A 16299-nucleotide genomic window follows, 5' to 3' on the forward strand; every position below is an offset into this window, starting at 1 on the left:
AGATAATTCCGTGAAAGCACCGCGTTCATCGACAGCACCACTAGTTCAAATCATTGTAAGGAGATTTTAATTTTCGACAATCATGTCACTATTTTGTTGTATTGTTTCCTTTCCCCCCTACCCTCTAATTTCTTCTTTGTGTTGTGTGTACCATGTATTTATTTGTTGGCAAACGATTGTTTGTTGATTAAAATAGCACTGTTCCTATAACAAACAGCACTGCTCCAGTCCCCCACTGCGTTACGATGTAAGGCACCCATGTACTTCAAAAAAAGTGAGGTGAACTGATCTGTGTATATGGGAGTGCAAAACAGTGTTTGAAATTTTCTTACATTCCTCTTTTATTTTATTTTTGCCTTTTAATGAACTAAATAACTAATAGATGCGACTTAGGTTTTTTTTGTAATACAGTAAATTGATTCGATTGTATAAACAGTTATAATTTCTTCATGAAAGCATGATTCTTCTGATTAAAAAACTGTACCCAATATTTTATGCTGGTTGTCTGCGAGCTTGTGTGATGTTATGTTCATGTTAATCCTATTTGTAAGATGAAGTGTTCCAAATTTATGTTTTAAAAAAATAAATAAATGACGGAAGGTATTCAGTTATTTTTTGGGGTTTTTTTTGGCCTTTAGTGAGGGACCAGACTTATTTTTCCTTTTGTTTATAATCTCATTTTGAAATAATCGGCAAGTTGAGGTACTTTCTTTAAATGCTTTGTACAATGTAACTGTTACGCATTTCAGTACATTACTATGGGAGGATCAACTTAAAAAAAAAATAAAGGACTACAAAACGGAAGGGATCTTTTTCCTTATTGTCTTGTTTTTCTCTGGGTCAGGGCAAAAATGGCATAGTTCGTCTGCAGTCTGGGGAGCAAAGACTGTGTCTGTGGGGTCATGAGGATAGGGGGAACCAGAGGATGGGGCACTGTGAAGCATCTTGGACTTGGTCATGCAATTTAGGACCCGATCCAGAGTCTCTCAATAGACCATTGGAGGCTTTTAGATCAGTCCTTTAAGGTTCAAAACACTACCTTGGGAAAGAGAACTGTTTCATTTCACAAGAGAGATTGGTGCAAGGTCACCTTTGAACGCTGTTGTGGAGCCTTGAGCTCGGGCTGGTGGTGCACCTGCCCGCTGATCATGGGGATGACGTTGGGAAGCAGTGGCTTGGCTGGCTAATGGCAAAAAATTGTCTCACCAGAATGATAAAAATCCATAGTTGAGAAGCTAAATGGACATCCAACTGCATGCAATGAGCCTTTAGGGTCTAAAGGGAGGAAAAAAAGAAGAATATTTTAGTTTGAGCATTCTCTTTGAAATCAGATCCAAAACCCTGCTTCTTCCGGACAACCTGCAGAGCGGTGGGAGGTGGGATGTCCAGGAAAAGCTGGCGTTGGCCCAGGCAATGCACATTTTACTGCTCTTCCCATCAGCAGAGATGGGAGGACTGAGAGCTCCAAAGGGGACCGTCAGGATGTCCCTGACTGCCACCCTCAGCCAAGCTTGGTCTTTGTGGCTACTGCACAGGGCTGTCCTTCGAGTTTAAGTGGCTCGAAAGAGTGGATGTGCCATACTGCGGAGTCTTTTCTTGCAGTGGGACCAAGAGTTGCTATCACCACATGCAAGCGAGCTGGCATGAGCAAGCAGTGAGGGAGCGCAGCGCTGGGTTTCAGTAACCCAGGGTAGTTAGTAACAAACTGCATATTAAATCCAGCACTGTCCCAGTGGGAAAGGCACATTTGGGAAATATGTTTGGCAGGAGGTTTTGTTAAATCTGTCTCCGCTGATGCCAAAAAAAGGGCCTCCAAAGATGGAGGCCTTGTGTCCAGGCCAAAGGCAAGGGGTGCTCCTCTCTCGGCCTCTTTCAGTACACAAAGACCTCTTGTAGCCCACCAGATCCTTAAGTTACATTTCAGAATAATCTATATGTGTCATTCTTGTCTTCAGCCTACGGTTTGACTTGTTTTATAACCATCACGTAGCAACAGGGGCATCAGTAGGCCTGAATCCAAACCCAGCAAGGAGAGGCCTGGGCTGCCTTTGGTGTGCGCTGACAGCTCCGGGGCCTCACGCTCAGGTTGCTGGCAAACTGAGGCCTACGGGCCGATGGTTTTCATGCAGGAAGCCTAAACCACACCTGGGGGAAAGAAAAAAAAAAAATTATATTAAAAAAAATAGCCTGTGTGCATGTTCTTGTACTCACTTCACTGGCCTGAGCCAATGGTCAGGTACATGCTGATAATTGCATAAATAGGCTATTATTTTTAGTACAGTTAAAGTCACCGTGAAACTTGGGTTTAGGTTTCTGCCAAATAAAGAGAACAAATAGATTAATCAAGTCAAGTTTTATCTGCAAACACCTTTCCAGATTGTTTTCCCCTTTAATTTGATGCAATGACAGTTCTTATCAGCTCTACCCTCACCTGCCCTAGATGAAAGGGGTTTTAGGAGGTAGAGAAAGGGCGGGACGGTTTCCCCTGGGTTTAATGTTCTGGGTTACAATAGCACACTCCCATCATATAACTGTCAGGGAAAGTACTCCTTGAGCTGAGCCACAGGGTTAGTTTAACCTGTGCCTGACCAGGTCTATTGACCATCAGGGAGCGGCTGCCACAGCCTCATGGAATCCCCGGGCTGATGTTCCCATGGAGAGCCTTGAGCTTTGTACTTTCATGTCAAAGTATCCCACCCAGCAGCATGCCTACGGGGTGCGATGAGCTGGGGGGGGGGGGGGGCTGAAACATATCACCGGGGTCCTTCAACTCCATGTAGATACCCTATCATGACCTTGATTTTCACTGCCTTTTCTCAGCAGCAGAGTTATTCAGCCAGAGGAAGAGCTGAAAAGCAAACCCAGATTTGATTAGCCATCTCATCCCCCAAATAAAGAAAACTGGATAATTTTTGTCTTTGTGTCATACCCTCCCTGATGAACCACAGAGATGCACTTGCTTAGATGCAAACAGATCACTAAGTGAGGACCAATGTTTCTGGCTTTCTGCTACAGTGATTTTTTTTTTCTTAAAAAAAAAATAAATAAAAATCAATACTTTTTAAAAGAAAAAACCTTCAGCTTATTTCAGCATCATCCTACTGTTCACCCCACTGTAGTAGTTTTCCATAAGTCAACAAATCATTCCCATGTGACACAGCAGCCTTACTAGATGAAGGAGCTGTGTATTACTGCCTCAATTCCTATCTACAGAATCTAACAAAGCACCAGCATGACAAGATGATTAATCAATATTTCACCCTGGCCCACATCCTTAATACCACTGCAGGTCCGAGTCACTGTTCCCGTGTCAGCCCTGCTGTTTTACTGCATTAATAGCCACATTTGTGGAGTAATGGGAGGGGAAGTTATTATAAAAACATTTGTGAGGCCACTTTTGCTCAGCGATTCAGTTTGGACCGTTGCTCCATGCGTGTCTTGAACTTTAAAACTTTTTGTCGGGTCTCTCTTGCTCAAACGTATGGAGAATTGCTGGAAACTCCTGGATCGATTCGCTGCACCGTGCTGCCTTCCAGCTATATTAAGTCTCATTTGTGGTTTTGCTGGTCAGTCATATAGAAAAGCTAGTTCATTTTAAAGATGCTTCCAGTAATGATTTAAACAAAACAAGGGCATCCAGCACCAAACAGAAGACCCTTTCTCCATGTCAAAGACAGTATACCTTGCCAAGACTCCAGTTATAAGAAAAATGAATTCTGCAGCCTGGCCAAAACCATCCTCTTTCCCATCTCATTGAACAGCTGTGTAGGCTTGTGCGTATACCTGGTCTGTGGCTTCCAATAGCCCAATTAAATCATCTTTTGTTTCTATACCGAAAATGGTGCCAGCTTCAGGAAAGACTCAGCTTTATAATTCAGAGTTGCTTCATGAAGTCTGGGGAGAAGGTGAAGGAGAGAACATCAAATAAAAAGTAAAAAAACCCAAAACAACTGTATTCCTTTTCTTTTCCTGTACTTTTTTCCCCCAACTCAGATTCATTTGCTGCTAGAGGAAAATATTTTTCAGCAAAATTTACTGTTTTCCCAGAATTCAGATTATAATCAGGCTAACATTTAAATAATCCCTGGAAAGAGGCCTCACTGCCACGCCGTGATTCAGGAACTCATGGTATGTCTTGCAAGACTGAAGCCTTTTTCCCAAAACTACCATCTAAATTTTGCTTGGGACCGGTTGCCCCCCTGGGTATGACCATAAACCAGACTGAACACAGATCCCTTCGCCACCGTGTGCTGGAAGCAGAGCCTCCCTTTTTTTTGATCCAGGAGTGTCCCTATTTTAATGGAAATTGAAGCTATTTATATCCATAAATCCATTCAGGAAAGTTTGGGGAACCTTTTATTATGAAAGGTGCTGTGGAAATATAAAAGTAGTCTCGTATAACATGCTGGGTAGGAACTTTAGCAGTATCAGCTCCGTCTGTCTGAGCAGAGGGTCTGAAAGAAAGCACCTCCAGAAAGCACCCTCCTTTTCCCTGCTTTATTTTAATACTAATTAATTCCAGAAAGGCTAAAGAAATGTGATGAAATGCTACACTTCTAAGAAAAAGTTTTGCCTGAGAGTCTTAAAGCAGGCCTCCCAGCTTGGGAGGGTCTAGTGGGAGAAGAGAGTTAGTGGTCATTTTGATGCTTAAATTATCAGTAATTAAGAGGTTGATTTTCGGGGATTGAAGAAAATTTTAAACAGCTGCTTCTTTCAGGCCTTTACTCCTCATTTTCATTAGCATGTGCTAAGGCAATCTGGAAAATATATTTAGATCTATATTATGCTATGTCAAGACCTCAGCATCTGTACCTTGGGGCAGATACATGTGAGATAGCCGAGGGTAGATGTGCCAGCACGCACATGTGGAAATGTTCAATTTGTAATATGATTATAGCCCCCAAACAAAGCTTGCTTGATACCTGTGGCATATTTGTTTCATGGTAAGCGCAGAAACTTCTCAAAAATAGTGTCATGTTTCGCATCACCAGCCAACTCAAACTAGAGAAGTAGCGCTTTAATTCCCGGGGAATCTCTTTCAACAGGCGCGTGTCAGGCCCAATTAAGGTCCAGGCAGCCCCACGTTAATTGGGTTGAGGTATGCAGCGGCGTAACATGGCCATTTAGCAAAGCAGCGCCTTTGTCCAGGCCAGCGCCCGCCCTCGCACCAGCCCGCCTCTCTTCCCGAGGGCGGCCAGTGGAGAAACTCCTGCTAGAAAATTGCCTAGAAAAAGTTAACAAGTGCAGTGAGAGGTTTTAGTAGCGGTGGATAAAACAGCTCAGGGTGCTCTGCCAGCAGCTCACCACGTGGCCTCCTGCATTAAAATTACCATCACGGGAGACAAAGGTGGTGAGCTGCATCCTTCGCCCACGTAACACAAGCCACGACATCAGCATTCTCCAAGGATGCTCTCTTGTCTCATCCGCAGGTCTTCCTCCACTCCCAAAATAGAGAGGGTTTTTTTTCTTACATCTGAAGTTCTAATGCACTAGAATAGAGAAAAAAAAAAAACCCCAAAGGCGTGAGCTGAGATGTGGAGATGAATTTAAGCATTCAACCCCTCCTGAATTTCAGCGGGATTTGTGTGAAAATCCCAGCGATAGCCTCAGTTTCAGGTCATCCATAATCTAAATGAAAGCGAAACATTGGAGGACAGAGACTAAGGGTCTTCACACAAAACCGATTCTTACAGACATTTTAACGATTTAGATCTTCCTAATTACGGAACTAGGTGTTTTACTGTCCCCAAGTCTTTCATAGAATCATAGAATGGTTTGGGTTGGAAGGGACCTTTAAAGGTCATCTAGTCCAAGCCCCCTGCAATGAGCAGGGACACCTTCTACCAGATCAGGTTGCTCAGAGCCCCGTCCAACCTGACCTTGAATGTTTCCAGGGATGGGGCATCGACCACCTCTCGGGGAAACCTGTGCCAGAGTTTCACCACCCTCCTCATAAGAAATTTCTTCCTTATATCTACTCTGAATCTACCCTCTTTAAGTTTAAAACCATTACCCCCTGTCCTCCTGCAACAGGCCCTATGAAAACGTCTGTCCTCTTTCCCCTGTTGCTGCTAGGCCTGTTGGGCACCCATCTGGTATGTCTTCTCTTGAATTCATCTGTGGTCTGAGCGTGGCCAGGGATCTTTTCTAGCATCCAGCCTCTCCTGGCTCATGTTTTAAAGGAGGATAATCTTTGCCATCCTTGGACCAACGTGAAGTCCCTGCATGCTGACACGTGCCTACCCTTTCTCAGGAGGGGACTGCCGGAGATGTGAAGTCCAGTCGGCTGCAATCATAACCGTGTAATAAAAATTTAGTTCAGAAGGATCCACAGCCCCTCTGCTCTGTGTAACCACAAGCCGCAAAACACTTTGCAATCCACTGCAACAAAGTAAAGACCTTTATTACATTTAGACTTGATTCCCTGGTACTCTTTTTGGAAGCAGTTCTGCTGTTTTTATTACTTAAGAGCTATTAAAACCTTAACCACTGCATGGAGCAACTCACTCCAGCTTTACACTCGTCCATAAAAACTTTGAATGGGAGATCAAGAACTACTTTTTGGACCTAATACCCCGTTAGCTGAGGAATGCCAGAATCAGGTCTGAATTTGTCCCTGTCCCGGCTGAGCCTACAGCTGAAGAGATGCTGAAGGGCAGGAGCATGACTTGTTACTAGATTTTCCCCATGCTTTTCTTCACTGCTTGTAAGGAAGGACAGAGAGTGGGAAGCCACAGTGACCTCTCCTCCCCCCGTGTGTCAGTCATAAGCCGAGCTCTGCACATGCCACCCTCTGTTAGCTTAGGAAGGAGCGAAGTTGGAAGGAAAGTCACTGTGCAAAGAACTAAGGAGAGCAGGAAGAGGGACTGGGGTAAATCCCTCAAGAAAAACCCAACAACAATCTTGAACCAGCCTAAATCTGGCATGGTGCTGCGGGAAAAGCAGCATGCATGGGTAATCAGTAAGATGGCACGCTGGCGTTGGACCAGCTAAGTCAGCCCTCCAAAAAAACCCCCTCTGAAGCACGAGTGCAAAACCAAAACAACCTGACATGGTGTAATGGAAATGGCATCGGCCAAAAACTTCTATAAGGGAACTCCCTATGTCGCTCTTTACGTTGCTCAGATACTGGTGGTGTGTGTAATACAGAAGCTAGCTCAAAGCCTCTCATTATTTTAACTTTTTTTTATTATAGAGTCGAAAAATCTGGCTTTCTCAGCTCACCGCCAGTTCCAAAGCATAACTTCCTCCTCCTCCACTCTGCCACTGAATTTTTAATATTTCCTCTTTGGAAAATGTCAGGAGTCTCAGCAGGGTGTGGGTTTCTGCTCTAATACAGCTCTGCCGGGGGTGAGCGAGGCTGGGGTGTCTTAGGGCAACACTTTGCCCTCGGAAAATATATTTTAGTTACTCTCCCCACAGAAAAACAAGAGACAGCAACAACAAAAAAGCATTTTTTCCCAAACCTGGGGAACCGGCCTTGTAAATTATCCATTTATAATGTTTCTTCGTTTCAGCTGAAACAATGATCCCGGCACATTTTCTTTTAAACTTTGTCTCCCAGTCCAAGTGGCCACCTACTTTGTTGTCCAAATTTCTCGTGCAGTTCGAATCCTACAATGTGTAATCTCAGCAAGGTTATCAGTTATGTCATGCATTATACAGCCTCCAATCAGTGTAGTGGGAAACAGCATTTTCATTTAATACCAGGAGAAACAGTGGAAGTCAGCGATTGATACCAACACAATGATGGGAAAAAGTGTCCAGAGGTGCTACTCACATAATCTCGCTTTACAACATCTTGAAAATTCAATAGAAAGGACTTTGCTAACAATACCAGAATGACATACCACTGATTATTGTTCCTAAAGTGCTTAACAATAAGAAAGCTCTCTAAATATATCTCAACAAAAAACATATAACAGTTTGTTTCTTCTTTTTTTTTTTTTTTTTTTTTTTTTTTTTTTTTTTGCAAAGCACATAGTATTAGTCAACAATTGTTGTGTGGTGTGAGCCCATTAGGGCTGTTGGCTGGTAATGTTCTGGGAAATGAGCTCTTGAAAGATCTTTTTTCTTTTTTAAACATGCCTAACAATTGTATCCTAAAACAATCCTGGAAGCATTAAGTATCTGCAAACTGCAAGGACCCACTCTAACTTATTTTCTTAAGACTAAAGAAAGAATTAACTACCCTTGCATTTTATTCACTTGCTTAGAAATTCAGCTGTGAGAAATAATTTTTAGCTCAGAACAGAAATGAGAACCTTTTTAAAGACCAACTGTTTCTTGTTAAGTCCCTGGTCTCTGCAGGGTTGGGCGAGTTCTCCAGATGACACGTGAGCACTTTCCTGGTTAATCTCTCCCCAGCAGCCAGAGTCCCCAGTTTTACATGACTTTAAGAAAGGGTTAAAATGCAATTAAAGTGAACTTTAAATATGCCGTGACATTGCCCTCAGAAGGAAAGTTGAAATAGGCATATTTACTGCTAAACCCACCCTTTAGAGGTTGAGCTGGCAACCACTTAGTAGTCAGTGTCTACTACAGAAGAGCCCTGAACGTAATTAATTACGTAGCACCTTCCAAGAGCAGCACCCACCTTCGAGGCCTTTTCTGCTAACGCTGAAGCACACAAATGAAGCCACGTATGGAGTAAAATCCTTCGCTCGCTTTGCAGCATCAGGCCCGTAGCTATGTTTCATTACTGTGTTATTGTACAACGCTTTCGGTGTGTATGGCCATCCAGAAACTCATTGGTGAAGATTAAATAATAATTGTAATGCCTTTGATATTGTTTACATTTCAAAAGCAATGAAAACACCCTTATATGTCACAGAGATCTTCACTGCATTCATAGCATTGAAAGGCCAATGAAAGATCCCTAAAAACCATTAACTGAAGTAAACATTGAATCACATTACAGAGTCAACAACAGAGAATTTTTGAATGAAATAAATGTGTCGTGCTTGAGGATATCGAGTGAAATATCCACTGGATTTTCTTTTATTGCATGCTCTTAATCTCTCTGTTTATTATTGAAGTGGTTAATAAGCAATTCCTAAAACAGATCCAGAAGGTGTCTTTAGCAGCCTGACTGTCAGCCCACACCAACAAAATATATTTTCCACCAGCCTTTTGCAATCCTAGCTTGATTTCACCTTAAACACTTTTTGGAATGATTATTTTTGTTCTCTGAACGTAGACATTAGTTGTATAGATTCAGTTAAGATTTGTTTGCCATCAATATAAACAGCATTTACTTGGTACAAGATATATCAGAAGGAAGAATTTTAACTTCTGAAAACAGTTTAGGATGATCAAATGAATGGAGTGAGGAAACACTGTGAAAATCTGACTTGAGCGCTGGCCACTTGGCACTGTTTTCCCGCGGCACCACCACACGGTGCTTGTTACTGTCCATCAATATAACCCAAATTTATTTGGAGACATAGACCTGTTCTGTACTTCACTTGGAGATTTTTTTTTTTTTTCCCTTTCCCCACTAAATACTATGGGAGTCCTTCAAAGCACCTTCTGGTACACTTTGTGGCACCTGGTATTGAACTAACTGTCTGATCTCTGCCAGCTGAATATATTTACATAAACCTATTTATTAAGTATTAAATATTAAGAATTTATTAAGTATTAAGCAAGATTTTGTTTTCTTATCCTTTCTCTAATATTTAAGTATATATTTAATTAGCGGTATTACTCCACACAGTAACCTGAACAAAGCACCAGCTAAATTAGAGGCTGATTCTCCCAAAGGCGGGACTGGAAATACTCCTGGACTTGACATGGTTTCAAACATGGCCTTGCACATTTTGCTGCTTTTCACTCCCTGATTTTATATACTTACAATACTTAATGTGCCAGTATTGCATATAATAATAAGTACTTATATACAAGTATTGCATATAATTGCATATATACTTAGGCAATTTGGAGATGATCGCATTTATTGCTCACCAGAGGGATGGCAGCAACGGCACTGGCTATGATTAACCCCGGGAATAAGGAGACGACTTCAAATTACCCCTGGCTGAAAGGTGTGGGGGTCCACGCGCCGGCGCCCAGCTGGGGTGTGCGTCTCCTGCGCTGGCCTCGGCACCGGCCAACGCGTGGCAGAGCTGGTGGTTGTTGTTGTTGTTGGTTGGTTTTGAAGTCAAGTCATAGGAAACCGCTTGAATGGCTGGAGCCAGAGCGTCTCTGCAACAGGCAGCCAAATACAAAAAAGCACACAGGGCTGTATCGGTGTTTAATTACTTTGTTGTTTTTAAAAATGTTTTTTTATCCCTGTTGAAAGGCTCCAACTCGACAGTACTAGGGAGCTGGGCTGGTGTTGCCAGAGGCTCCTCACTGGGACCTAGGTGCCTTTGAGGTCACGGGGCAAAGCACCAAAGTCCCTTTACAAACCCTTCAGCCTTAGGCACCTTCTCCCTCCTCCTCCTCCTCCTCCTCCTCCCAGCTGAAAGCTTTCCCAAACCCAGTCCTGGGAGCAAAATGTCTCTCCCCAAAGGGATGGAGCCCTGGCTCAGAGACACCCCACAGCTGAAACCAAAGAGCCAAAGCACTTTTGCTGAGGGTATTTACTGCACCACACAGAGCATCGCCCGTGCCCCTGCCCGCCAGAGAGGACACCAACCCCAGACTTGCTGCAGCATGGCCGGGACACGCTTCTAGAGGTCTTCAAGTCACCAGGAGCTCCGGCAGCGGGATGGGATCAAGCTGGGGAGATCACAGATCTCAGCTGGGCACGCTGCCTCGGACCCGCACTCGCGCTGCAGCCCGAGAGCCGCTCTTACATGCCTGTGAAAATATGTACCCCAGTGACCACACAAGTAAACATGTGCCTCGTGAACTACATGATTCATATGTGATCTGAGGTTTTAGGAGTACAGATTTCTGCATTTTTTTAATACTACCTGGCATGTTTGAAAGCACTGTCCGGGAACATGAAGCCTCTATGTAAATGATTTTCCATTATTTATTACATTTATGTTTATAGCTCACCCCAAGCCTTACAGTGAAAACTGGCATAAGCTCTTTGAAAACAAAGGTAAAACCTTAACCAAGGCTTTAATGTCTGCTGGGAGTGCTGCAACTCTCCACAGGAGCATCAGAAACGTTCTCCGCTGGGGACAGTGGTGGGCGATGGACGGACCGTCCCTGCCTCCCTGCAGACCCCCTCCGCGTGCCCACTTGTACGCACAACTTTTCTCGTCTGTATCAATGTATCTAACATGTGAGAAATAAAGTGTGGAAAACTTATTTCAGCTGCATTTCACGGGCAGGCTCTTTGATCAGCCGATGCCTGAAGTATTATTCAGCACACAGGAAAATGGACAACTTAGGTAAAGAGCTAGCCGCCGCTAAATGGCTGTCGACGTTGCCAGCAGTCATTAGGCAGCCTTTGGCTTTGAACTAAAATATCATAAGCCAGGGGAAAACTCCCCCTTGCCCTGCATCAGGGCAATATTTCACAGCTACTGCCCCGATGCACCAACCCATAGCTAAACCTCGCAGCAACTTGCGACTCAGAACAAGTAGCGAGGGTTTAGTTAACCCCGGCTTGCTTTCTTGACTCCAATTTTGTTTAAAGAGCGTAAGGCGAGGAGGGACTCCTGCGAAGGGTTTCTCTTAACGTTGCCGGTGATTTATTTTCCTTCGCAGAGCAGTGCAAAGCCTTCCCAGTCCTAATTGCCGGGTGCTCTCTCGTGGCTGCTCGGGGAAGTGCTCACGGTCCCTCCTCCAGCTCAGATCAGACTTTCTTCAAAACAAATTAAAGAAAAGGGCCCGGCGCCAACTGGAAGTAACTCTGGATGACTGTAAGGTCCCCAGTAAGAAGACTTTTTACAGCCCAGTACCCAAGCGCTGGGCTACCGCAGGTCCTCGCTGGGCTGGTGTTGGGGAGCAAATGCAGATTTTTACCTAATTATTGCCTGTTTGAGTGGCCAAGAAAAAAGCAGGAGCTAAACCAGGTCTTGCTGGGCAGAGGTACCAGTGATGACCTCCTTGTGCTGGCAGCAAGTTTCTCTCCGTTAGCTGGTAGCTTCTATAGCAGTTTTGAAATTCTGCTTTACCTTTTTTTTTAGTATACGTTAGTATGTGCAGCATAATACATGAGCCAGACCTGAGCAGTGCGGAAAGGCTGTCTTGATTCATTGCACTCATATGATTTTGGCTGCAGTAAATTCACTCTCCTGCTACAGCATGCAATTTGAGGGTTTATTGAATACTGGCACAAACAGAGGGGAATCATCAAAGTCTAGATAATTGCAGGGCTTTTTTTGCTTCCGCTGTCATTGCTTTACCAGCTATTGTCTCACTGCTTGGGAAAGCACGGCCAAATACCTCTCATAAGAAATAAAATATTAAAAAAGTAAATTTTATTCCTTCTTCTATTTCTTTTCCTTGTGGTAGGACTTACTCTCATGTATGATTCTTTACAGTCTCCAGGAAGTTTTTGGTTTCTTCTCCTATTTCATTATCCCTTTACTCGGCGCTGCCTCTGAAAAACGTTATACAACGTCCCATCCGTTTTCTTTGTTAGCACCCAAACTCTTGGCCCCTTTCTGTTTGAGATGGAAACCTAACACCTCTTCTTCAGCAGAAGGGGTTTGGCCTGTGAAATCCCTGGAGAAGCTTTCTGTTCACTTCAGCAAGCACCAGACCGATGGCTGGGAGAGCGCCTTCCCTCCTCAGCCTTCCCCTACCATTTGTCTTCCCTGCTATCCCCACGTTTCAGTTCCCCTAAAAATCACCCGGAGATCATTGGCCAGTTCAGAAAAGACAACTGCTCCATCGCAGTTGAAATCTGAGCTCACACATATGGTTGAAGTTAAGCTAAGGTCTTCTTCCCAGAAATGCTTTGTGAAGTTCTTCTGCAGGCAAGTCTTTTCCAGTAAGATAGTGTCTCCTCGCCTGCTATTTTGCTTAGTCTCGCTTTCTTTTATCTTCCTTGTCGAACTTAAATGTCGCCATTCACTGCTAGCAGATGTGGTTTGGGATTCCTACATTCTTTTATGCCTTTATTTCAGTGCTTTCATCACAGCTTCTCTTTCAGCTAGGTGAATCAAAGGCCTTTCCATAGTCCAGTCAATGCAAGCTATACATGATGGCTTGTTTTATTTGGCAATCTTCTCCAGTATGTGATTCATTGTCTGCAGGTGATTCATAGTTAGGAAATTACTTCTGAACCCTGCCAGTGCTTGTGGTTGATTAAAGTTCAGAAGTCCCTGTAGTCTGTTCACCAGCGCTTTTTTGTCAACTCAAATATTTGTGTGCAGTAAAGAACAGTAAAAAGTGGATGTGCTATTGACATGAGCAATTTACTTGAATGTTTGCATCTTTAGAAGGCTCTACCAAAATCTCCAGAACTGGCATGAAACTGTTTCACAATGTCTGACTAAATGAATCACGTTTTACAAATAAATATCTGTCAAATTGTTCAATTACTCGAGATCCAGTCATTAAGCAATAAAATAAAGCAGTAAATAGGAGACATCTGCTGCAAAGTGCTACAGAAACATAAGCATCTTTCTCAAGTTACCTTCTTTGCATTTTGGTATAATGATTCACCAAAAATGTCTTACCCAAGGCAATCAAACAGCAGAAAATTGTCCCCCGCAAAACAATATTGGCATAGCATGGTACCTTACCCAAAGCAAATACAGCTCAACATCTCGGCGGAGGCTACCTAGGAACAAAGAGAAGACCGATCAGTTGACGTGCTGCAGCGTTATTAGGTGAGATCAGATGGTTCGGGATACTGAAACCTTGAAAGAAAAATAGTATTGGAAGTCATTGCTTCTGATCTTGAATTAATTTTTTAAAGATGTAAATGCTGCCCTTCCTTTGAAAGATAGTATTTCCCATAATGGCCGAGAGAGAACCCAACTTCTTCTTTACATCAGATGTGCTTTACATCAGAGTTGCTTGTAGGAATAACACTAAAACTCAAGGCGTGGATGGTCGAGGGGTTTAAACACTGAGTCTCCAAGGTCTGCCTGGTCAAATCCACTGCGGCAGTAACTGAATACCAAAGGTTGGCAACTTCTAGGTAGCTGCTCTCAGACCGAAGGGGGGATAACAGCTCGTTTCGGTCAGGCACATCTCCACATCAGGGCTGCCACTCTCCCCAGAAGGATGAGGGGCTTTTTGGCAGCATCAGCCTACAGTGTTGACCCAGAAAATGGTATTTCCAAGAATACAAATTAATTAAAATACCTTTTGGAAAGGCACTCGGATAACAGCAAATTTAAGGAGTTGTAGCCTCTTCCCTTTGCTCTCAGGCGGCTCAGGCTCATTGCTTCATCTAGAGTGTCAGTTTGCAGAGCAGTGCTTGATTCACATTTCTTTGAAAAAGAAAATATTTTTAAAACTTATCTTGATAGTTATAGAATTTCCTGTGAAAGATACATTTTTCCTGCCAAAAGATTCCTACAATGCTCAAGTAGCACTTCAAAAACAGTAAAGCTGGAATGACACTTGCATATTTTACTGGTAATGGAGCATAGTAAAAATAGAAATGGAAAGAATACTCAAGTATCCAAAGCTACATTATCACAGAAGTATCAGCTTCTTTCAGACCTTTCTCTGTATAACATTTCAGCACCAGCAGCTCTACCTATAACTTGGCTCACAGATTATGTTTAAAATTGGAATTGCACATATTAAACCCATACCGTGTGAAGGTTTCTGTGTATAATTCAAAATTCTTTTCTAAACAGAAACCCTGTAACTTCTCCGTGCTTCAGGTTGCACCAGTTCCTCTGTACATACCTCCAACTTACAGGATTGGGTGCTTTTTGACAGAAGTGAGGTTTCAAATATCTATTTAGTGATTTTAGTTACTTTCCACAGCTCCCACAAGCCTGAGAAGGACCAGCAAGCGCAGTGTGTGTTTTAAACCTTTTCCCAATATGCTTGTTTAGACAAATATTTTTTGCTGAGTTCAATTTCTCCCAGGGGAATTGACTTTGGATAAGAAGTGGTTAAAAAAAGTCCTCCCCCAGGATTTGACTGCTTATAATTGGCAGCAATTTAGTAAAGAACACTGGGACACCATGAAATGCAAAATTGGATTAAAAAAAAATAATCCTTAAAACAGCAGGTTAAGACCTCAGTTTTCCATCTCATCAAGAAACTGCATCCAGCGCAATTTAAATAGAGACATTCAACAACTAGGAGCTGAACGCTTGACTTGTAGCCGCCCTTTAAACCTGTCTCAGAAGACACAGAAATGCTCCCGCTTAGGTGAGATTTTTCCAAACCCCATCAGCTCCTTTCTGCCAGCTGCCATGTGTGTTTGCAAGTCTCGCTGGCTCAGCAAACCTCCAGGTTAGATTTGCCCACTGAGACCAGCCTACGACGCTCCTCTTCTATAAAAAACCACAAGCAATGACAACAAATTTGGCATTTTATTCATACGCAGTACTCAGCTTTGAATTCCTGCCTCATTTAGCCAAAGATATTTGGCTTGGTCACTCTTCCGCTTTGATAGCTTAGATATTGGTGCACTTCACCTTAATGCCACATGTGCTTTTTATTTTAGGCTATGCAAAAACTGTGTCATGACGCTAGGGAAAATGTATTGCCCCACATCCCAGGATAAAAAGGATGGTAGTCAATTCAAATTGGTGTCCACTCTTCCATGATAAGTGCATGCACATCTAGCTGATAAACTTATTTATTTCCAGTGGTTTTTTTGTGGTTCAGATGTCAAGAGAAGCACAAAATCCACCATGAGTGGCACAATGACTTCTGTGAGGAGCCATGCCTCCGGCTGATCTATTTCTCAACTGGCTTTTTAATTAACCTGAAAATGTCTAGAACCACAAATGTGTCTTTAAAGTAGGACCCAAAAGACAAAGCACACATACCGATAAAAGACAAACCTAGTGTGGTTTTGCTGTTTTTCTGAAAGAAAAAGCAGCGTTATTATAAAACTCCAATGTTCCTAGTGATGATATAGGGGCTCATCACACGGGGGGAGAGAGAGAGGTGGTAGAACGATGACTTTCTGAAATAAAACCCCATGACTGTGTGTCACACTCACTTACACACAAGGTGAAGCGAATGGAACTGCATGTGCAGACAAACGTCGCTAGAGCTGATATGTCCACGTGTGTCCTGGCTGCTCGGCCATCAGAAAACGGTTGGGAGGTTAATGGCATCAGGAGCTGACCAGTCCCACTGACACATTTTTAGGACATATAAAATAAGTTTAAAACAAAGAGTAAGCACGAAGAACTAACATGGTGAGACCCCTTCTTGAAAGCCTGGAGAGACTCCTTGGAA

At 43.1% G+C, this 16299-nt stretch overlaps 1 long non-coding RNA gene across 4 annotated transcripts in view; it reads right to left on the reverse strand.

Moving 5' to 3' along the window:
- Positions 1 to 16: 16 nt before the first annotated feature.
- The window catches only part of LOC126039582 (uncharacterized), a 30799-nt gene continuing 14516 nt past the window's right edge, over positions 17 to 16299 (reverse strand). The window contains exons 4-12 of one of the 4 annotated variants that reach the window (XR_007506351.1): positions 14227 to 14354; positions 13659 to 13696; positions 10643 to 10806; positions 9967 to 10206; positions 7467 to 7614; positions 6244 to 6381; positions 5331 to 5489; positions 3683 to 3894; positions 17 to 2145 (exon numbers count right to left, since the gene is read on the reverse strand). This is a non-coding gene — a long non-coding RNA (uncharacterized LOC126039582). Of the gene's footprint in view, positions 2146 to 3682; positions 3895 to 5330; positions 5490 to 6243; positions 6382 to 7466; positions 7615 to 9966; positions 10807 to 13592; positions 13697 to 14226; positions 14355 to 16299 lie in introns of all 4 variants that reach the window. The other 3 variants (XR_007506350.1, XR_007506348.1, XR_007506349.1) reach the window with 3 other exon arrangements.

Source organism: Accipiter gentilis, chromosome 6 (genome assembly GCF_929443795.1).
Source record: "Accipiter gentilis chromosome 6, bAccGen1.1, whole genome shotgun sequence".
Classification (NCBI taxonomy): domain Eukaryota; kingdom Metazoa; phylum Chordata; class Aves; order Accipitriformes; family Accipitridae; genus Astur; species Astur gentilis.